This window comes from Triturus cristatus, chromosome 1_1 (assembly GCF_964204655.1).
Source record: "Triturus cristatus chromosome 1_1, aTriCri1.1, whole genome shotgun sequence".
NCBI classification, from domain to species: domain Eukaryota; kingdom Metazoa; phylum Chordata; class Amphibia; order Caudata; family Salamandridae; genus Triturus; species Triturus cristatus.
Genome location: NC_140579.1, coordinates 926,567,042 through 926,591,950, shown reverse-complemented (window position 1 = coordinate 926,591,950; position 24,909 = coordinate 926,567,042). Strand labels below are relative to the sequence as shown.

The 24,909-nt window shown below is 42.2% G+C and overlaps 1 protein-coding gene and 1 long non-coding RNA gene across 2 annotated transcripts in view; both read left to right on the top strand.

Moving 5' to 3' along the window:
* The window catches only part of LOC146871304 (uncharacterized), a 311,017-nt gene that overhangs the window by 59,892 nt on the left and 226,216 nt on the right, over positions 1–24,909 (top strand). The gene's annotated exons all lie outside the window — the stretch shown is intronic.
* On the top strand, positions 1,292–15,644 carry LOC146871305 (uncharacterized). The gene is made up of 3 exons (XR_014959539.1): positions 1,292–1,488; positions 14,199–14,483; positions 14,897–15,644. It is a non-coding gene; the product is annotated as an uncharacterized LOC146871305 (long non-coding RNA).

Below are 24,909 nucleotides of genomic sequence, written 5' to 3'. Positions count from 1 at the left end.
GCAGAACTCCCTTCGGTTAACAGCATTGTGTTCCCATCATATTTTAAGAATTAAACGTTTTTGGTTAAAGTACTTTTTAAAACCCTAAAAAAAAACTTCTATGATCGGATGAAAATGAAAGCTCGGACATTCATGCCAATTATCCGGATTTAGTTGGGAGACGCCCCGATTTGAAATCAAAGCGTTCACATTTAGTTTTTCCCTCCACTGTACCGAGATATTTCAAGGAGCCTTTGCGCATCCCCCAATACGTGGCCTTTACGGTGAAGGTCTCAAAAGCAAGGGACAGAACACAGAATAAACTGCACAAGCAGGAAAGGCTTATTTGCCGACTTTTAATCGCGAGTTGCTTATTTTCTAAAGCTCTTAAAACAACAGGTTATTATTTGGCTGGTCTCTCAGAATAGCGCGATAAAACCCGGCTCGTTTTCGCCTCCACCACTCTAGTACAAAACCTATTTATAAAAGTCAATCTTTAGAACGCGATACTGGAAGCTGAAATGAAAAAAAATACTTCCCCGACTTCTTTTTAAAGACTAAAAACCCTCCCAGTGGTTGTAAATAAAAGGGAGGAAACGCATTACAAATGCAGTCTTCTTTGATCAAAAATACAAGACACCGACAAACTCTTCCGTGCAGTAAGGAAGGGGGAGGAGCGGGTGAGAGAGGGGGAGGAAAGCCGGCCATGCGAGGAAAGGAATGCTAGAAACCAGGATAACAGCTGTGCGTGTGCACGACATCGCGAACGCAAGCTGGAGGCCTGAAAAAAGTCACTAGGTTAGCACTTCCAAAACCCGCTTACTAAAACTCTCGCCAGAGCAGCGTTATAAACGCTGGCTCTGGCGAGACCTAAAAAGTAGAGAAACGGAATGTATAGGATTAAAGAAGTAGGGGCACGCCGTGCCCTGCCGATCCCGCCCACTTCGACCACTGTTTAACTCAATATCATTGTTATAACTTCCTTCGGACTTTTAATTATTATACCAAAAACCCTTTCTCTCTCATGAAGGCACTATCTCATTAATAGACTTCAAGAGTATAATTGATTATGTTTTTGAAAATTTGCATTCTTCTCGCTGCTTTCAGAAAGTCAGTGCTGTCTTCAAGCCTTTCATGAGTTTTCAATAAAGTTGGTTGACAAATGGAAACGGCCTTTCCTGCAACCAACCTTTGTGACCTTTGCCCGCCTACAGGCCATTTCGGCCAATCAGCAGGAGGATTGTTGTGTCCAGACCTGCAATCAGGCTACTCGACCAAGGGTGACTCGTGTGTGCTCTTTGTGCTGCTCAAAGGGAAATGCCGATCATTCCGAGCTGCGCTTCCTGCAGGACAAGAAATGGCGCTTTCTTTCTCCTTTCAGATACAATCAGGAAGGTGCTTGGTTTTAAAACGAGTGCAGCGCTCTGGCAGGAAGGGAATGAGGAATGAGTATTCGCGATTGTAGAGAGAAACAAAGGCAAATAAGGCATTGAATTCCCCTCCCCCAAGGTGAGAGATTGGCCAGGTTGGCACTTTAAGTAAGGGTCGAGGATTCATCTCGTGGTCTTGCGCTTTTATAGCGTGTTTCCTTGTTCTCCGATACCTAATCATTCTATTTTCATTATGCATAAATACGCTTTTCACCCTTTTTGTATGCATCTTTCAACAGTTCTCAACCCAGGTTCAACACCTCACTTTCGTCTCGGTGCAGTTTGCGTTCTTCCTCCTGAACCTCTGCTCTATTTTTCAGCTAGTTGTCCTGTACATGACTTCTCTTTAAAGTTTGATCAGGGTCGGACTGTCCTGGTAGTGTTACAACGGCTGATCTGATAGTTCAGTATGTGGGGCATTATTTAGGCTGTTTCTGGACCGGTTTTGTGGTTCTGGTGGTCCTCTTTTTATAGTTGCTTTCCCAGTTAGTACCGCAGACAAACTGTTTATACTCCGGGCATTAGGTCTCTATCCTCTGCATGCGCTCTCTACTCACCACATAGACTTGACTGTCCACCCGCATTATGTGCCCTAATCTCAATGGTGTTAATTGTCAACACCCTGCTTTAGCAGATGCAGCGGGTGTGGGGTTTTTGATGAGGCTCTTTTCCCTGCAACTTGGCACAGGAAAGGCGGTAAGGTGAGCGGATATGTGAAATGGTGGACAGGTGGGTAAGTGAAGGGGTGCATGGATAGGTGAAATTGTGAAAGGATGGATGTAAGAATGGAGTAGTGGGCGGATGTGTGGATGGATGGATGAGTAAGTGAAAGGATGGATGGAGTGAAAGGTTGGATGGATGGCTTATTGAAAGGGTGGCTGGATGGAAGAGTGAAAGGGAGGATGGATGAAGGTAGGTAGGGTGAAAGGGTGGATGAGTGAGTGAAAGGATCAATGGATGAATCAAAGCATCGATGTGTCGGTGAAAAGGTGGATGGATAGATGCATGAATGAGTGAAACAATTAATGTAAGGATGGATGAGTGAAAGGGTGAAAGGCTGAATTGATTGGAGAAAGGATGGATGGGTGAGTAGGATGCATTGACGAGTCAAAAGATAAATGGATGGATTAGTGAGGATGTGTGGATGGGCTGAGTGAAAGGGTGGATTGGTGGATATGTGGATGAATGGATGGATGGTTAAGAGAAAGGAAGAATACATGGATGGCTGGATGAAAGGGTGGATGGGCGGAGAATTGAAAAGGGTGGATGAATGAGTGAGAGAAATAATGGATGAGCAAAAGTGTAAATGGATGAGTGGATCAATGTGTCGAAGGGTGAATGGACGAGTGAAGGAACGGGTGGCTAAACGAAAGGGTGGATTGATGGATGAGTGAAAGGGAAGATGGATGGTTGAGTGAAAAGTTAAATGGATGATGGATGGATGTGAGTGAAGAGGTGGATAGATAGATGCATGGATGAATGAGTGAAAGAATGGAGGTAAGGATCGATGATTAAAGGAAAAATGGATGAATGAGTAATAGGGTGTACGGATGGATAGCTGAGAGGAAGGGTGGATGGATGAGAGGAAGGGTGGAAGGAAGGACTGATGAATGGATGGGCCAAATGAAAGGGTGGATGGATGAATGAAAGGATGGATGTATGAATGGATAAGTGAAAGGGAGGGTAGATGGCTGGCTGTATTAAAAGGGCGGACAGATGCTGAGTGAAAGGCTGAACGGATGGATGAGTGAAAGGATGAATTGATGAGTGAAAGAGTATATGGATGGATGCGAGGATAGAGAGGATTAAAGAGTGGTTGGATGAGTGAAAGGATGGATCGCTGAGTGAAAGGGTGGATCAGTCAATGAATAAGTGAAAGGGGGGATGGATGGAGTGAAAGGATGGATAGATGAGAAAAGGATGGATGGATGAGTGAAAGGATTGATGGATGAAAGTGAGGATGAACAAGTGAAATGATGGATGACTGAGTGAGTGAAAGGATAGATATGTTTGATGGATAGGTTTGAAGATGGATGAATAGGTTTTCATGTAGATGGATGGACGGAATGGTGAACGACCGAATATTGGATGGAAGACAGAATGTAAAGGTGAAATGATGATTGTCAGCGAGTAGATGGAAGAATGAATAGATGAATGGATAGATGCTTGGATGCAAGAGAAAAGCAAGCCCTTCCGGGAGGGTCCAGATGACTTGCTTCACTTGCTTAGTGTCATAAGAGTTTTGGTTCAAAGTGGGGGGGTATTTTAATTTTCTGGCTACTCCCTTGCCTAAACTCTGTGAAATTCCACTTTCTAACCTTTTATCCGCCATCTCCAATCACCAAATCCGATCTCAACCGTGCACATTGTTGTCCACATCAGGCATCTTCTTTATACTGCACATGTGCTCTCCACCCTCTGCCATTGCCACCCCATTTATCCACTCTTTACACTATACTTTCTTCCCTCTGCACACATCTCAATATATCAGAATAAGGAAAGCACAAATGAAGCACATTTTTTGTAATTCTTTGAAGTGTGGTGGAAACAAATATTTAAATACGATTTAGAAAAGATCAGTACACTAGGAGATGGCACTTCAACACATTGTTTTGTGCACTGTATACTTTAAATGAGTAAACTGTATGCCTGAGCAAATCTAATAGTAATTTCAATTGGAAATGTGTTGACTGTAAAGGCAGTGCGCAACCACACCAGGCATACACAAAACTACGCCACTGTACTCTCTATCACACCATGCCCCTAGCACACGCCCCTCTACCACATGCCACTCCACTCCCTTCTACTTTACGTTATGCCACTCCACTCTGCCACTGTACGACATACCACTCTGACATACCCCTCCACTCTACGCTCCTACATTTGTTGCCACGACTCTCTACTTTGAAACTCCAATCTATGACACTTAACTATACGCTACACCACTCTACCGCACTCCACGATGCTCTACTACACTCTCTCTACTCCACTCTATGCCTCTCCGTTCTATGACACTCTACTTCACTCCCACTCCACATCAACAGCAATCTAGTACACTCTACGTAACAACACTCTACTCCACTGTCCACAACAAACTTAAGCGCACCACCTAACTTTAATGGACAGGAGACAAGCAATTTTTTTAATGTAACGAAAGCATCATGTGGTAGCGCATTATTTGCAGACAGCACATTTTCCATTTAAATGGTCACTGAATGAGCACAGGCATACACTTTTACTGTTGAAAATATACTGCACACAAATGATAATGTGTGTAAATTGGGTTTCAATTAATATTTAATATTTGTGCATCACCAAGTAAAGAGTCTTAATGTGTTCTGATCAACTAAAATCTTTGTTTCCATCACACTTCAGAATTACAAAAAAGTGCCTAACTTTCCTAACTGCTGGGTGTGCTCCGTTCATTGGCAGATATTTAGATTTTGTTGTGTGTTAGGTTAAAATGACATCCTCCAGCTTTCCTTTCACACTTCATGTACCCCAGCAGGATTGTCAGATAATTCACTTTACTTTCTCTGACTGCAAAGTGAGAGGAGTTCGTAAACAGCAGTTGTTGTGTTAAAATAATAAGCAACAGAAGCTCTAGTCTATTTATTGCCTGGACTTTGGCAACCCACCAAAAATCGGCTTGCAACCCACAGTTTGCGAAACACTGCTCTACGATACCCTATGCTACTCCACTCTGCACCCTTTCACTCTACTCCATCTATGCCATTCCATTACACTCTATGCTATTCCACAACACCCCACTCTACGATATAGCACAACACTCTCTACCACTCTACTCTATGCCACTCTTCTGTACGACATGCCCCTCCACTCTGCGACACTCTTTTTGTCTTTTGCCCTGTATGTCCACGGTCCTCAACCACTGTCAATATCAGTTTTCCAATCCACCTCACTATATCCGCTGTGCTTGTTGTAGCTCCTCTCTCATTCCTGTGTATCCACACTCTCCTGCCCGTATTCTCTGTCTCCATTGCGGATCCACCCTCCTGTATCTCACCACTCTGTATACTTGCTTTCAGTGTTGATGATCCACTTCACCCTGTACTTCCATGTGTGATCTCTGCCATGTGTGTGTGCCATTCATATGCTCCTTCCAGTGTGCATCCATTGATCTCATCTCCAAGTCCCACCTGCACTGTATACCATATACTTCTGCTTTCCACATCCACTCTCTGCAATTGCTCTATTCTCTCTGCATACTGCCTCTTGAGGTCTATATGCTGCATCCACTTTACCCTCTACATTCTTTGTTCACCCTCTATATCTTCCTTCTGAAAAGGGATCTCCTTCCTCCATATACATTCACCACCTACCAAGTCTACTTTTACACTCCATGTGTGCACCACCCAACACATTTACATTCCAAGAGCACAGTCCACACAGTAATTTGCTCTCAATCCTTCACATATGCAATACATATGCACTACACTGTTCACATTTGCTGTCCACTTTGTGCATCCGCTCTCCACCCTGTACATATGTCCTCTACATACACTAAAATATACATACATTCCTTGACTTTAACTTGAATTTTACACCCTTTGTCTGCTCTCCATCCGCAGGATGCACTCTAGGCTATCCATGCACACTCTGCATATCCACTCTATAAATCCACTCTGTATTTTCACTCTCTATTGTCCACACCCACTCTGTGTTCTCCACACCCCATACAACAAATGCAGTGTAGGCTCTACCCTGTCCATCCGCACTTAGTGGTTCACATCCTCTATCTACACTGCACATCCACTCTCCTAACCCTCTAATCATGCTGTATAGCTGCTTTCACCCTAGTTATCTGCTTCACCTTGTACTCTACCTGTGCTCTCTATGCTGAATAGCCGCTCTCTAAACTTCCTCATCACCCTCCATATGTAGCCTTCACATGCACTTTAAATAATACATCCATTGTCCACTCTTTGTATCTGCTCTCTATATCGGTTCTCCCCCGTTTACATCCATTCAAACCCCTCTGCATCCACTCCCCAGGTCCCACTTCCACTCTCCACAATGTACATCGGCTCTCTACATCCATTCTTTCCCATCCTCATGCTTGACATTAACCCTCCACCCTCTACATTTGCTTCTTACATTGGCTCTCCTGTCCATATATACATTCTTGATGCCACTTCTGCTCTCCACCCTCTGAATTTGCCCTCCAAATGTGCTCCTCATCCAGTACTTGCTCCCTGCCCTCCACATTCTGTACGCTTCCCTTCAATATCTGCATGCCAACCTGCGTATCCGCTCACCTCCCTCCTCAAGTATATGCTCTCTGTCAACTTTTGCTCCCTGTACATCCTCGCTCTGTCCTCTACGTGCACTCTAAACACTATACAACCTGCACTTGACTTTTCCACCCTGTCTATATGCTCTTTATTTATAAGATGCACTTTCCATCTTATACGTTCACTGTTCCACACGCATTCTTCATAAATATTGCCATGCAATGTAGGCCGTATCTCGCTCCACCCAATACACCTGCTGTCCAGGATTTGTCTCTCAGCTCCTTCTCCACTTTCCAAACCCCCTTACCACTCTTTATATCAGCTCACCATGTTGGCTCCTTTCCCTTCATGTATTCTTTCCATTGTACATTCTTTGTCACTCTCTTTCCACCCTCTGAATGTATTCTCCATCCTAAACATCCACTGTAACCCCTCTCTACCCTTTCTCTAAGCCTCACCTCTTTCCGTCATTTGCATTGGCTTGCCATACCCATGGTCTATTTTCCCCATCCTCTCTCTGAACATCAGCTCTTCTCTCAGGGCCATACATAGGCTCTTCACCCTCTACTTCCTACACCCACACTGTTTATCCTACTCCTACATTTAATCTCCACCAATGACATACATAAACTGTCTGCCAGATACACTCGCTACCCAGCACATTCACTCTTGTATAGTACTCTGCACATGCTCTCTCCAGCCTCCAATTGTGCTCGCCATTCTGCACATATGCTCGTTACCTTCCAAATAAGTTTCTTACCCTCATTGTTCTCTTTTCACCCATCACTTGCTATCTTCACCATTTACTTTCTCCCCACAGTTCCATCTTCACCCACCTCATGCTGTTTCTACTCTGCATATGTACCCTCTTCCTTCTATATCTACTGTCCATAGGTCACATCCTTCTCACTATATCAGCTGTACAGATTCTACGTCCATTTTTCACCCTACACGTCTGCATTCTACAGCTCACATGTTCTATCCATGTTCCACTACTACTCTCCAAGTACCATATGCTCTCTGAACCCTGTACATCTGTTCTCGACACTTGCTCTAGCCACTCCAAACACCACTCCTGCTCCTGGTGCACTACATCCACTCTCCACCACCTTATCTGCTAAATACTAGCCTCAACAACTACCAGCCCTTTTCATTCTCTCCGCATTACGACAGCTGCTAACACCATTTAATTTCCACTCTGAGAATCTTCTAGCCATTAAATTCATCTTCTACATCCATTCTTCTCCCATGATAGGAGCTTTCCATTTCCACTAAATATCCACTGACACTCCACTTCTACTTATCTATGGCCTCCAAAAGCACTCTCTATTTTTCTCTCGGAACTGCTATGTCGTTGCTAGCCCACACTTGAGATCTGATCTTCAGATATGCTCTTCACAGAAGCTCTCCATATCCAATCTCAACATCCACTATGCCCTGTTCTCTTTACAAGCTCTCTTCAAATATTCTATCCAAATTTACTCTGTACAACATATTTCACATGCCTTATCCTTACGCTGCAGAGTTCAACATCCACTTGCACTTAAATCCCATTCTTAAAGATTCAGAACAATAATTAAACTATTTGCCAATTGGGATTTAGAACACTTCTCACTGCATGACTTACAAACTACACACATGTAACACTGTGACTATATACAGCTCAACAATCCAATCCCCATGCTCACTTATAGTACTAAATCACCTAAAGACACTTAAGCCATATGCTTGCAGTTCGTGCGATCCCAATACAGCACAACTAAATAAACCACTTCCATGAACACTTGCCAATAGATAATTAGAATACCACTTGGGACACCCTCATTCCAAACAGCCATTGGCACACACCGACTCACTACCTCACTGTACCATTCACCCACACATCATAAACGTGCAAGTCCATACACACCAAAGCCATTCACAATAAAACCCTCAGCTGTGACTGTACTGCATTGAGTATTTTGCCAACCTACCCCACTTGAAACTCGTAGGAAATCCACTCACTATACTTAACACCATCTCATCCATAGCTCCTCAGTGCTGCTCTCCTGCATCTGTGAAATTTACATGATAGTTTCAATTTAGAGAAAAAATATACTATACACCACTGAAAGCTGCTGCGAGTCCATTTAAATTGGGAATGATGTATGAAAATGTGATTTTTATATTATTCCCTATTTATTTCTAAGCTTACAGTGATCACAGTTTGCAGTTGCTGTAAAAGTTACTAGAATTGTAGTATTGCCACAACATTATGTCAGGCAGATGTCTTGTTTACACTGATTGAGGGTCTCTTTTTGCTTAACAGTAAACTCCAGTGCAATTAAAGCCTACAGGAACTACCATGGGAGATAGACCTATCAACCACAGATGGTGAAGCAATCATCATGGAATCTTGCTGTAGTAACCTATTCAGAAGCGCTCACAGCGCTATAGTGAAGTAATAAAATTACATCCAAAAGTGGTCATAAAGTCATTGTGAAGTAATGCAAACACATCCTGAAGTAATCATGAAGTCCTCATGGATCAATCTGCTCTCATTCCCTAGTTGTCATGGAGGCATCATATAGTAATCTTCTCTCATCCTCTAGTTGTCATGGGGCCATCGTGAAGTAATCTGTTCTTATCCACTAGTTGTCATGGGGTCATCGTGGAGTAATCTGTTCCCATCCCCCTGCCCTCATCCTTTTATTGTCATGGAGTCATCCTGCAGTAGTTAAAGATAATCACACATTTTCCAAGGAAGTAATCGGGAGCTCATCCTGAAGTAGTTACTGCGATGACTGGACTCATCTCATTTCAATATTCTGCCTTATAGGCATACTTCAGGATGGCTTGGGATGACTTCCCCAGCTAATAGCAGGAATAGCTCAGCTGAAGTCATCGGATGACTTCCGAATGGCTCCAGGATGATCTTCCTTTTTGACCTGGGCTTCCAGATGAGTGGGAGAAGATATAAAAAGAGAGCAACTGCCCGCTGAGAAAGTGGGCACATGTAAGGCCTGGTGGGTCCTCGTAGTATACGAGATGTATTATGTTGGTGTCAGTGTGTAGAATGTATTTCATTGTAGAACTTGGTAAGTGTTCTATATTCTCGTTTTCCATGTATTTATCACTGGGTATGGAATGTTAGGCAGATGTTGCTGGGAGCTACTGCCAACACCATATTGTAAAGATTACTCATCAAGGGGAATGTAGATCCGAGGTTCTTTATTTGTATACACCAACACAGGCTCCGTAACGACAGAGCGCAACAGATGCTACCGTTCGCCTGGTCATCAGCTGTCAACTGTCAACATTCCAATGTGACAGCTGATGACGTAAGTAGCACGGTACGGAGCGCTAGGTGGACATAAGTCAAACGTAACACATCTTCCCCCTTAGAGAGAATGGAAGACAAAGATGAGGAAGAGAGTGGAAGAGAGTGAGTGGAAGAGAGTGAGAGAGAGACAGAAAGACACAGAAACACAATGCAGCATGGCTAGTCATATGAGTACAATACATTGTAGAATGATACAAGTAGTAACCGGAAAACAATTACAATGCGTAGGGGAATAACAATAAATTATTCACGTACATAGTTAGACAATTTAACGGGTGGTAATACCCTCCTGCCCACCCTGCTGGTGACATGTGGGTGGACTGATTCAGAAGTTGGTATGGAGGGTAACCTTCTGCTAGCTCTGCCGGTGCTGGAAGTACACAGACCACTTTGAATGGGAGGGGAGGTGATCTGTACAGGTACAGAATCCTCATCTGAGGAATCAGCGAACGTGCTACCATGGGTACGGTTGTGTGTCTCAATTTCAGCGTTATGCTCAACAGGAGTGTTTGCACATCGTGAAAGGGCAGAGAAGTGCCAAACTTTACCATCGCTGACTAAAGCTGAATTACAATACACTTTACGTACAGAGAGGGGCTGTGTGAACCTATCATTGCCCTTGCTAATGAGGCCACTTCTTCTAACTTTAACTGTGTCCCCAACTTCAAGCCTGACAGGTTTGCACCCATGTTTGAGGTCATACCTTTCTTTGCAAGAATCTTGTGCTACTTTAATTTTTTCCCATAACTTGTACATTAGACCAATCGACTCTCTTGCAGGTTTGGCCCAACCTACATTGTCCTTTGACAATGGGGTTCTGCCACGCATCAGTTCGAAAGGGCTATGCCCTGTAGTGACACATGGTGTGATGCGGTAAGCCCAAATGGTTGTAAGAATCTCTTTTTTCCATTCCCGCCTACTGCTGTTAGCCAGCTGTACAATACCTTTGATAACTCTGTTAAACCTCTCAACCGCCCCATTTCCGGTGGGGTGATACACAGAGGTGATCTTATGACAAATTACATTTCGCTGAATATAGTTTTTAAAAGTTTCAGACGTGAACTGAGGACCATTATCACTGATAATGGTTTTGGGTAACCCCTCAGGTGTGAAGACTTCATCTATAAATTTAACTACATTCAAAGAATCTGGCTGGGTAATGAACTTAACCTCAGGCCATTTAGAAAAATGGTCAATAAGGACAATTACATATACTTGTTCACCATTCTCCAATATGGGTCCTGTAATGTCCACCCCAACCCTTTCCCATGGCATGGACGGGCAGGGAATGGCTGTAACGGAGGTCTAAAAGTTACCTGAGACTTATCTGAATTTAGACATGAGGTACAGTCCCTGACTGCTCTTTCAACAGCAATACTCACACCTGGCCACCAGTAACTATTCTTCACTCTATTCTTTGTCTTGGCTATGCCAAGATGTCCCTCGTGGCAAATTTCTATTATTTTCCTTCTTAACGCATTGGGAGGAACGACTTTCCCCCCCCCCCTTAATAGTAAATCATTTTCTTTGGATAGTTCATGCTTCACTTCCCAAAAATGTCTGTCTTTCAGGTAAGGTTGACTTGTGACCCCAGCCTTTTTCAACTCTCTTGATTACTTCGCACAAGGTTTTATCCTTTTTTAGCCCTGAAACCTATTCATCTTGTGATATGCCGTCAAGTTCCTCCTTTACTCTAGCAATGCAAGGTTCATCACCTTCTTCCGTTTTCTCACGATCAGACAAAGGCATGCGGCTCAAAAAGTCTGCAACGATGTTCTTAACTCCAGGGACATACTCTACAACATAATTGTACTCAAACAGTCGCATCGATAACCGTGCAAGCCTAGGTGATGCTGCGTACAGGCCTTTCGTGGTAAAGACTTTAGTCAAAGGCTTGTGATCACAACGTAGCGTGACCTTGCTACCCCAGACAAATTGCCTGAAATGTTCAAGGCCCCAAACACAGGCTAGTGCCTCACGCTCAATAACTGAGAATTTTTCTTCACTTGGAGTCAAGGAGCGTGAGGCAAAAGCTATAGTAAACTCATTGCCTTTGATGTCCCTTTGAGTTAGTACAGCACCTAGACCTCTACAACTTGCGTCAGTCGTAATGATGTTGCAAAGAGTGGGGTCAAAACCTTGTAAAGGTACTGTTGAGCACATTTCCTTCTTTAAGGATACGAAAGTATCCTGACACTCATTATCCCATGTGAATTTGTTCTTTAATTTCAACAATTGTCTTAATGGATAAGTTTTCTGTGAAAAGTTCTTTATGAATTTCGCATAAAATTCTTCTAAACCCAAGAAGGATCGTAACTCCTCCTTATTCTTGGGCACTGGGGCTTTGTTGATGGCTTCCAATAGTTCTTTCTTTGGACGAATTCCTTCACCTGTTAATTCGTGTCCCAAATAATTAACCTTGCGGCAGGCAAATTTACACTTCTTGTGTTCGGCTGTCAAGCCTTTATAGCAAGTATGCTCAGAACCTGATTGACCTTGTCGTCATGCTCTTGCTTGGATTTCCCCATGACAAGGATGTCATCTTGGAACATCAGGAGATCTGGAACGTCTGCAAAGATGTTTGCATTAACCTCTGAAACATTGCTGCAGCAGAAGCCAAACCAAAAGGGACTCTATTGAATTGATAACATCCAAAAGGCGTTATGAACGTGGTGAGTCTTTTGCTCTCATGATGTAACGGGACTTGGTGGTTGCGGATTTCAAATCTATTGTCGAAAACCACTTTACTCCCTTAGTTTTAGCCAGCATTTCATTGATTCTTGGTAGAGGGTATTGCTCAACCACAATGTTTTGATTGAGGTCGCGTAAATCAATACACAGCCGAAGGCTGCCATTAGGCCGTTTCGCCACGACCAAAGGAGCCACCCACTCCGAAGCTTCTACTCGCTCTATAATTCCATCCTCTAGGAGCTTGTCTAATTGTGTCTTTACTTCTTCCCTTATTGAGAAAGGAAGATTACGAACTTTGTGCACAATAGGGATTGCATCCTTCTTGACTAGTATCCTGTGTTTATATCCCTTGAGTGCACCTATTTCTCCATTGAATACACTGGGAAACTTATCCAACAAGGTCTTACTGAAGCTTTCACTGTCATGCATAACAAGGACTGGTTCCGACCTGCTGGGATCCAGTTTTATTCCCAGATCCCCTTGGTCCATCCATCCTAATACAGAGGGTCCCACGGCAGATACGTAGAGTTTTCAGAATGACTCCCTCCCTTTGAATGCAAATTTTAATTTTCTAAATCCACATACTTCAATTGGATCCCCAGTGAATTTTTTATTTTTTTTATTATAAACTTTGTTTATTGGTTTCAGTCATAGCGATACATGTATGGTTTGGACAATATGTTCAAACTTTCATCAGATAGTCGAGTAGACGTAAAATTCCTTCGTTCATATTAAAAATTTCCTGTCGAACCCACCTACCTATGCATTTCCATTTCGACAACCGTCGACACACATAGAACCCCCCAATATTTGTTCCAATGTGACCATTTCTTATCCCATTTCTTTGAACATCCCCTAGCTTTGAACACCTCGGTTTCTGCCAACATACATCTGTCCATTTCTTTGGCCCACGTAGTGGCACGTGGCAAGCCCACTCCCCCCCCACCCTCTAGCAAGTTCTCGTTTTACCAATGTAAAGCCCAGTGTGGTGAACTGCTGTTCAACTTCCGTCAGGTCGGTCTCTCCCCATATGTTCAACAATCCCAGTTGCGGTGTTAATTCTATGTCTTTCCCCAGCGACTTACACATGTGGCCTGAAGCGTCCTCCCACATGGTGCTTATCTGAGGGCATGTCCATAAGGTATGGTAAAATGTAGCCCGTCCGCCACATCCCTTAATACATCGGTCGTTGGGTTTGGCCCCTATTCTCGCCAGAACTGTCCTTGTGATACATGATCGATGGAGTATCCTAAGTTGGATTAGCCTAAATCTCTGTGTGATTGCCGCCTCACTATAGTATACAGTGAACCAGAGTCTGCTACAATATCCATTTCAATACCACCTATTGTCATATTACAAACTGATTTTCTTGTACGAGACTTGTTTTTTACGTCAAACCTAGAGATGCATTCGTCATCAACATTCAACACAAATGCATCTGTATCATCATCCTCCGATGTATTCGTGTTGCATGTTTCATAATTTTCTATTATTTTTACCGACCCAGTGTTCTTTCTGTAGCACACCTTCTGAAAGTGCCCCACCACACCATGTACATTTAACGCCACGTGCAGGGCACTTCTTGTAATAAAGAAGACACAGACAACTATTTCCAGTGTGGTAATCTTTGGAGGAAATGCTACATTGATTTGACGGCAGCTAACAACCCCTCTGACCCACTCTGCATTGAAGGTTATTTTACATTTAACCTTCCTACGGTTTCCGACTTCGACGAAATGCCTGTTTCATCGCATTCAACGCAAAATCCTCATCTCAAAATTGTGTGTGCCTGACGCAATCTTCGAGGTTAGTGACTGATGGAGCAGGTAAAACAAAATTTTGTATACCTCCTGATTTGCATGAAATTAATTACGTAATCATTTTAAATCTAACTCGTACTAATTGGTTTGAAGTGAAATATTACTAACCAATATTTGCACCTTGATAAACGTGGGACTAAATGCTAATTGCATGGCAGAACAATTAATTAACTATGGTACGCAAACTAATTTTAGATTTGTGGTTAAGAAGAAAATTGCATGATTTATGTTGCCTTTGTGATGGTCTGTGCTTTCAGTATTGCCAAATGGTAAATATTATTGCTTTTAAATGTTGCTACAGCTAGGAAAATACTAATATATATTGGGATTAGTGTGGGTTCAAACATTAGAATCTCGATTTCTATATTTTAATTACTGTTATATCTGTTTTTGCTTAAGTTGGCATTCGGGCCTACTAGGCTGCAGTACCTAAAATGGAGTCCCTATGCAGCCGTTGTCATGTGAGCGCGATGACTTTTGCGCAGAATCGGATGGCTCTGGAGATTTCCAAGTGACCTCAGCTCTGCGACACCGTGTTCCTTGTCAAGGATATGAGCATGATGGCTTGCCAACTGATGAACGGTGTGAATCACAAAGGGAACAATGCAGAACCTGTCCAAACGTTACTTTCAGAACTTTTGCCTGTGAACCGAATGGATAATATACATTTTGCGCTTTGTTGTGCCAAGTCTCATGGAGAACCAGTTTGCCATGGGAAACTTTTGTAAAATCACAAGATGACCCCGGACTGTCCAATCAGAACATTTCTCTACCCCTAAAATGTTGCATGTTAAACTGAAGTAAGAGGGAAAAAGGGTATAAAATTTCCTCATCAGCCAAAGGGGGGGTGGTTCTGTTAGCTGATCTTTCATGTCGTTGGGTCTGCATTGAACTGATGAAGATTTCCATGGTTTGCCTTGGGTTTCTTTGATTTTCGGGAAATTATTCCATCTGAGGGTCTTCATCTTTACTGTGGGTCAGACATTTATCCTGGAGATTGTACTAGAGAATGCGGATAGTTCTCTGTTTTCTCAGAGGGTCGCCAACGTTTGATATTTGGTAACTATTAAATGCGCTTTCTAAATCTATGCTCATTTACCAGATGTTCGATTTCTCTTTGGAATAAACCGGAATTATAAATGAACCTGTAGTGCATAAATGCTAATATAAGAGAGAATTATTATTAGATAAACAACATTTGAATTAATAAGAAATTAGTTTGCGATTCTTTAATTGATTGCAGAAAATAATCAAATGTATCCTAGGCTTTTATTGTGTTTTAGCTGGTTCTAATTCACCATCAACCAGTCCAACTAATTGGTCCATCGACCAAGTGGTGGAGTGCCTTGATGTTAAGGTCAGGATTCTATAGGTGCACATGTATATGGTGTATATAATGTAAAGAAATGTAATCCTGATAGGTAATCAGATACCCCCCTTGTCCAGCGCTTTTTCTCCTGTGTCCGGATTTGACTGAGACGAGTGTGTTTGTGTTATGGGCCCCACCAATGAATGAGTGTATGGATGAGTCGTGATTAAGAATCTGTGACATAGGGAGAATATGTAAATTTTCCACTTGCGCTACATCAGATTTCTTGGCAGCAGATTGATGGTTTTATTGCATTGGTTTGGTGATTATCGATTTATGTTTAACACTTTATGTTGAGTATTGCCTACGTTGCATGTAGTTGAGAATTTGAAGCTTCCGGGAAGTAGGAAGTTGGTTGCCCTGTATGCAGGCAGAGGAAAATATGTGGCAAGTGAAGTCGCACAGTGCATTGTCTGATTTCAAAGTGGTAACATCGTAGTGTCTTATCTTTAGGGACATTTCTGTATGAATGTGTGTGAGTGAAATAGTAATAGGTTTTCTTGTGAAACTCTGGCCTTAATTCTTAGGAGCATTGTAGTCTTCACATGTGTTTTATCCTCAGAGAAATGGGTTAGCCTCTTGTTTGTTCGAAGGGTAAGGTAGAGGGAAGTGCTACTTTATCGGCGTAACGGAAAATTTTGTGGTAGGGAAGAGGTAAGCGCTGCCTACTGGAGAGACAAGATTCTTGTGTAAATGAACAAAACTATCTCTTTGGTTTAACGTAACAGGCAATGGAGATGTTTTATGTTGTTACTAACAGATTTTGATGAAAGAAAACGTAAGAAAAGTTTGCCGAAAAAAACTTGTAAAGGATGGGTCAGCAAGAGCAGGAGTAGTGAGAGAGGCTGACGTTAGAAAGACCGCGCTGGGATTGGTCAGCTGTAGAGAGACGAAGCTTTCACTGATTGGTGGGTTAGTGCGAGACCCTCTGGGAGTGGAGAAAGCACCAGTGTGACGTAGATGCCCAGGATTGGTGCGTTAGTGTGAGTCGTGCTGGGATTAGAGGGTTTCAGGAGTGACGTAGACGCCCAGGATTGGTGCGTTAGTGTGAGTCGCGCTGGGATTGGACATAATACAGAAAAGCTGTGAAGGAAGTACTTTGCAAAGCTTAGTTGATTAATAACTTAGAAAACTAAAAATGATGTACTACGATCCACCTGAGAAAGAGAAAAAATCATAGTTTGGTAAAATTAAAGGCTTATTTTAAAAGGATAAGCTGATTGTGACTAGGGAAGGACAGATACTTTCTCCACCAAAATCGCCTGCATCTTTTATGGTAGCGAAATATGGTTATCATACATGTATCTGGTTGGAGAATTGGCCAAGGTATACCAAAGAGGATGGAGTACTAGTATTTCCAGAAAGTGGTTCATTTAGTTTGGCAGTACTACGAAATTTAAGAGACAGGATGATGGGGTTAGAACCGAAACCCAGACCTACCCAATTTGAGGCTTTAACTGAATGGGAAGAAGAAATGTATGAAAGGGAAAGGCATCGGAGTGGAAGAAGGTACAATTACATGTTTGGTAGACATTGTGGTCAAGAAAGTCATGATGACAGAATGAGAAGATTGCGGAATGCGAATATGACTGATGGTATGTTTCCTCAGTGAAATGCTGAAGAGACAAGTGGCAGGGATTGTACAGAAAAGAGAAATAACACCGGGTCAGAAGGTTACAGATATGGAGTGAGTGAATCAGAAGATGAAGTGCTGGAAGACATGTTTTATAAAAACCCACCCCCATATCAACCGAATTCCACGTTAATGACGCAGAGTGCACCGGCAAAAGAGACTGTAATGAATAGAAATTTTGAGCAAATGCCTCCTAATTTGGGAAAAGTTAATCCATTTAAAGATCCTGAAATGTCACAACCCGCTAGAACTGGAAATGAAAATTCAGCAGAGTTAGCTAGAACTACATTGGAATTAACTGAGAAAATTAGAGAATTAACTAAGAATATGGAAGCAGTGACCATACCTTTAACTATAGGACCGGTGATACCTGTTTTTGATAAACAACAAGATAGTGAGCATTGTTTAACAGTCCCATATAATTGTGGTAGGCAAAAGGAGAAAGAAAGGAGTGGTTCCGGAGAAAATGAATGGAAAGTTATGGCAGGAACATCCGGATTAAGTACCCCTAAAAATGTAATTGTAAATCAAAGTCCAGCGAGTAAGACACCTATGACAACAGAATCAGCAACCGAAACCCCAGAGAGAATAATAGATAAAATAAGAACCGAAACCATCCCTGTAGGACCCACATCGGAAGAATTAAGTGATTGGTTAAGAAGCCTACAGAGAAAAGATACAGAGCCGCAACCTTTAGATGTAGCAAAATTAAAGGTAACATTAGAGTTAATCATAGGAACCATTCCAACTGAAAAATTAAAAGCATATCAGGATGAGGAACTAATGTTCCTCTGCAAAAGTATAACTTTGAGAGCAAGGACTTTGCATGAAAAATTAGAAGAGACATCGAGTGAAATAGGAATCGATTTTGAGATAATACGGTCATTACAAAAGACATTTAGGGTAGATTTTTCTGAAAAGGATATTGAAAATTTGAACACCACAGGGAGGTTGACCCAAATTAAAGAACTGATTGCATTGCTAAGGAAATGGGGTGATGTGGATCGATGGAAAAGTAGATGGTTCAGAAAGAGAGAGGAAACTACAGATAAGTCCTACTAAGCATTTACAGTGCGAGGAAAAAGAACCAGTGGTAACAGAATGTCCCATGAGAGAAATTCCTGGAGGAGGATATGTGCATGTTCCATGGACTAGACAGGATATTTTTTAATTTACCAATGATTTCCCAAGGTTAAGAGAAAAACCAGTTGAATGGTATTGACAGGTAGAAAGGTTTGTCAAACTTTCAAAGGTGTTGTGGATAGATCTGAATGGTCTTTTTGATATAATTGTACCTGCAGATTTATGGGCAGAATGTAAAATTACAATAGACTGGCCAACGCAAGAGGATCCTAGGGATCCTAAAACGGGAGCCCCTGATCCGGAATTAATGAAAAAATATGATCAGATAATTACTTTTTTGAAAAATAAAGTACCTCCGAAAGAAACTGACTGGGTAAAAATTGACAGAACTCACCAGGAGGCTAAAGAATCAGTACATGCGTATTATGAACGATTATTATTGGCTTTTAAACAATACAGTGGCGATGAGAAATTAAGCGAAAAGGATTTGAGTCATTTTGTGTACAGATTTGTGTATGGTTTAAAGCCTGAAGTTAGTGAAATGATTAAACAGCATACAGTAGATTGGCAGAACAAAAAGATAGATGAAGTGTTACGACATGCAAAATATTTTAGTGATGAAATTGAAGCCAAACAACGTAAACTGAAAGAAAAGGCAATGTGGGCACAGGTTAAGGTAGCTGAGCGACAAGAAGCCCAGTTGATCGAGCAAGGTAATGGTATGGGCCAAGCAAAACAAAAAACTGATATTGGAAAAGGACAGATCAGCATAGAGGAAGCTAAAAGGAAATGGCCATGTCATAATTGCAGAAAATTAGGGCATTGGAAATCCGAGTGTAAATTGCCACCGAGAGCTAATGGTGATAATTCATCATTGAATCCACAGGTGCAGAATGAGGTGAGTTGCCAACCGCCGCAACAGCAGCAGGTTGTTGCCCAACAGCGTCAGGTGCAAAAGCCATCTTTTCCACAGCACCTAATTCCTCAAAGATACAGTAATGAGACCGGATTCTACACCGAAAACAGGTAATAAAGCTACCTCGTGCTGGTGTCGTCTCGCAGTATTGGCTGCAACGTGATGAGAGTGAGTCAGAAGAGAGTTATTGACGGTGCCTAGGAGAGGAAGAGGAGTGCGTACTTGGCACAACTCTAGAGGTAGACCAGACAGGACCCTTTGTGGATGGAAAGGTGAATGAAGTGAACATTACTTTCCTAGTGGATACTGGTGCTACTCGTTCAACTATTAGATCAGCTGACGTTAAAAATCTTCCTCTCTCGAGTGAAACAATCCAAGTAGTTGGGGTCTCAAATAAACAGATAAAAGCTTCTCTTACTGATCCTGTAAAAGTTAAGATAGGGAAATTCACTGACATGCATCGATTTGTCGTGTGTGACACTAGCCCTGTAAATCTGTTGGGGAGAGATTTGTTGTGCAAAATGAATTGCACCATCTTTTGTACCCCTGATGATATAGCTTTTGAAACTCCTGATGAAGATGTACTGTATAGAATGACAATGGCAAACTTAGAATCTGAAATCACTGAGGCATTTGTTGTATTTGATCCGGAAGGATTGCCTCAAGAGTTGAAGAAAACAGTGAAAACCGAAGTATGGGATTTCACAGGAGAGGATGTTGGATTAATGAAAAGAGTAGATCCTGTGAAAATAATTGTAAAAGAAGGAGTAAATTACCCGAATATTTCTCAGTATAAATTAACACCAGAGATAATTGCAGAATGATTGAACAAGGAATTCTGAGAGAGATAATGAGTAGTCCATGTAACTCCTCGATCATGGGTTTGAAAAAGCCAAATGGGACCTTAAGGATAGTACTAGATTTGAGAAAAGTAAATAAGATTGTTGTTCCTTGCTGTCCCATCGTGCCAAACCCTTCAGTAATTCTATATCAGATTCCCTGATGCAGAATGGTACAGTCATTGACTTGTGTCATGCTTTCTTTTCTATCCCGTTGCACCCTGATAGCCAACAAATTTTTGAGTTCCGGTTCGGTGAGCGTATTTTGGCATGGTGCTGTGTCCCTCAAGGGTATACAGAAAGTCCATCAATACTTAATCAGATTCTAAAGAAGTCATTGGAAGATTTAAAAATGCCCGAAAGTTCAGTGCTTGTGCAATGCATCGATGATCTATTGGTGGCATTGAAGACTCGAGAGGCATGCGTGGTGGACACAGTTGCACTGTTAAATCATTTGGCCGATGGAGGACTCAAAGTATCCCCATCAAAATTACAGTTTTGTCAGAAAGAAGTACAATACTTAGGACATAAGATTGAAAAGGGCCTGAGAAAAGTTACTGTTGACAGAATTAAAATAATAAAAGGAATAAGCGCACCAATGACACAGAGAGAAGTCAGAATGTTTCTTGGAATGATGGGATATTGTCGACAGTGGATCAGCAACTTTTCGCTGATTGCAAAACCTCTGGTGCGCTTGACAAAAAGTGATGTGAAAGATCCCCTTGAGCTGAATAAAGAAGAGATGAAAGCTTTTAAACAACTGAGAGACAGCTTGTGTGAAGAACCAGCTCTTGGAATGCCTGATTACGAAAAATAATTCGAGCTCTATTGTAGTGAGAGAGATGGGTGTGCCCTTTCTGTATTAGTGCAGAGACATGGAAGATTGAGACTACAGATTGCGTATTTTTCAGCTGTATTAGATCCAGTAGCTGTAGCTTAGCCTGGTTGTTTGAAAGCCGTGGCAGCCACAAGTAAAGGCTTGGAACAAAGTGAAGGAATCGTAATGGGATACCCTGTGAGAGTGTTTGCCCCATGAAATGGCAATCCTTTTGACAAGAAGTAAAACACAGTTTATGACGCATAGTCGCTTAACTAAATATGAAAAGGTGATTTTGGGTGCTACAAATGTGAGTCTTGTAAGATGCACTAATGTGAACCCCTCGACATTACTACCTGATGTTGTGAATGCGGAAGTGAAAGATGATGTTGATCATGATTGCTTGGAAGTGCTTGATTTTTGCACCAAACCGCGTCCGGACATAAAAGATGTGCCTCTGAAAGAGAGTGACTATGTGATGTTTGTGGATGGGTCCATGCCCAAGAACATGGGGGAAGGGATTTTGAGTGCTGCCTATGCTGTGTGTACTGTAGCGACTGTGTTGGAAGCCTCTTGTTTGAAAGGAGTACGATCTGCTCAAGTTGCTGAGTTGTTTGCACTGATTAGAGCATGCAAGTTGAGAAAGAATCTGCGAGTCACTGACAGTCAGTATGGGTTCGGAGAGGTTTCTTGACGTCGAGTGGAACTCCAATCAGGAATGCAGAAATGGTTGGAAAATTACTTGAGGCGATACAGCTGCCTAAACAGATCGCTGTTATAAAATGTGCTGCACATAGAAAGGGAACTGACTATGTGTCAGCCGGCATTGAGTTTGCCAATGACCTAGCACAGTACTGTGCTCGAAACCAAACTTCATTAAACCGTAATAGGGAGAAGGAAATGGAGTTATGTCCCTTGCTTTTTACTAACACTGTAAGTACATGGGATGAAGTGAGACAGTTACAGGAAGAGGCAGGGGAAGAGGAGAAGAAACAGTGGATAAAATCAGGATGTGCACCACGAGAGGCAGATAGAGTTTGGGTTTACCACGATGGAAGTCCAGTAATGCCTAATAGCATGATCTCTACCATGGCACAGATGTACCATGGGCAGGCTCACATAGGTAGGGATGCCATGATTAGACTTTTCAAACAGACTTGGTATAATGGAAAGTTTCGACTTATAGCTGAGAGCCTTTGTCAGAGATGCCTTATATGCCAGCAATATAATCCAGGAAGAAAGACTGTGGTGAGCTTGGGAACCATAGGACGGGAGGGAGGTCCTTTCACTCGACTGCAGCTTGATTTCATTGAAATGCCCTCATGTAACAGGCTAAGATATGTACTGGTGATTGTCTGTTTTCGCGTTGGGTTGAGGCTTACCCGACCAGAAGGAATGATGGAGTTACTGTAGCAAAACTCCTACTGAGAGAGTTCATTCCTAGGTTTGGTTTCCCAGTAACGATTGAAACAGATAGAGGAACACATTTACAGAATGAAATTATAAAATTGATTTGTGAAGTATTGAATGTACAACAGAAACTGCATTGTGCCTACCGACCAGAGGTTCTGGAGTGGTGGAGCAGATAAATGGCACCATAAAGAACAGATTGGGAAAAATGTGTTTGGCCACAGGTCTAAAATGGCCAGATGTCTTGCCTCTTGTCCTCATGACTGCCTCAAACTGAATGCGGGGAAGACCGAGGTCATCATATTTGGGAACAACCCCAACAGCTGGACCCCTGATATGTGGCCTGAGGCCTTGGGAAAGCTACCAGTCCCCACCAGGAAGGCAAAAAATCTGGGTGTTATCATGGACCAAAATCTTGACTTTGGGGATCAGGTTAGTGGAGTGGTTTCGACCTGCTTCCATATCCTTAGGATATTAAGGAAAATAAAAATAAATCTCCCAGTTGAAGGTTTCAGGACAACAGTCTCGGCCCTCATTCTGTCCCGCTTGGACTACTGTAATAGTCTGTACATGAATTTGAGAAAAAAACACTGGTACAGATTGCAGTTGGTTCAAAACGCGGCGGCTAGACTGGTGACTGGGATCCCCAGGTTTGCCTCAGTACGAGAGGGTCTCCGGCAACTACACTGGCTGCCAGTAAAAAGACGTGCACAATTTAAAGCCCTGTGCACTGTCTTCAAAGCTCTGATGAGCAGTAGTCCAGAGTTTTTGAGCAGGTGTTTTCAGTGGTATGTGCCAGGGAGAGCGCTTCGCTCAGCCGAAGGCAGACTAGTTGCGGTGCCACGTATAAAAAAGGCCAGTTGGGGAGGTAACAGCTTCTCCTACTGTGCAGCAAAAGCCTGGAACAGCCTGCCAGCACATCTTAGGAATGCCTCGGAGCTCCTCTCTTTCAGAAAGGGACTCAAGACCTGGCTATTCATGGATTAGATCCCGTTTATTCTCTTGAGAGTCAGTATGTAGCGCCAGGACGCCCTTGGGTATAAGTGCGCTTTATAAGCTCCTAATAATAATTATTAGGTCAATTCCTGATAGGAACACTGGTCTGAGTCCCCATGAAATTATCATGGGCAGAGCAATGAGACATGTTTTCATTCCTGTCAACAAACTACTGCCTATATCTGATGACTTTGTCTTGGATTATTGCAAAGGATTGGCTGATATGGTACATTCTGTGTTTCATCAGGTTGGACCAGATGCGACCACTCTTGAAAAGAAGCCAGCTCATGACTTAAGTCCTGGAGATTGGGTACGCACCAAAGTACACAGATGGAGAAATCGTCTGGTTCCACGCTGGGGAAGACCACGACAAGTGATTCTGACAACCACAACTGCTGTGAAGTGTGCAGGAGTGATTAACTAGATTCACGCCAGTCACAATCTTCGAGTCCCTAATACGGAAGATCAATCTGAGGAGGAACAACAAGACGCATCAGATACCAGTTCCGAATCAGAATCAGAAGAAACAAGAACAAGACAAAACCCAGGAGCAGGAGAAGCGGGTTTAAGTCAAATTGTTGGGCAAGAAAATATACCACTAAGAAGACGACTTGAAATTTCGGACACCAGTTCTGAATCTGAGACAGAACCAGTGGGAATATAAGAAAGAATAAATGAGAATAGATAAGACACATGACCAGAAAATAACCAAGTAGGCAATCAGAGCCTTAGGTTTAGACAAAGGTAAATTGTTGAAGAAAAGAGGCTAAGTCAAAAGACACTGATCATTACCGAAATGGCAAACACAGAACATAGAAATCCCACATGTGGGTTTCTCCGAAGATGGTGTAAAATGTGTTTTTGTTGTACAGGATTATTAATGTTTGTCTGGATCATATTAGCAATAACAATTTCATTTAGAGTAACATTTGAAGATATAGAAGAACACACCGTAAACAGATCTAATAAGGAAAAGGTTGGTGAAAGTCAGGTTACAAAACTGATAGATGGAACAGAACTTCACAAAGATAACTCCATAAATGATTTTTCTAATGTTTTTTCAAAGCTGTTGTACGAGTATGTAAAAACCATGGAGGTTAGAGACTGCTACGTTTGCATGCAGTTACCTGCATCTGTATCAGAAGGTGTCACTTATCATCACCTTCCTTTGACATATGGGATAACTTGTAGTGTCTTGGCTAGTTTGTTTTATAAAACAGGAAAATTAGAATACTATTACACTGATGTAGATAATATTTTCTCACATATTCCTGTAGTTCCTGAACTAAACAAAGTGATTCTTGGTAGAACATTAGGTGAAATTTTCCTGGAAACAAGAGAATTAACTT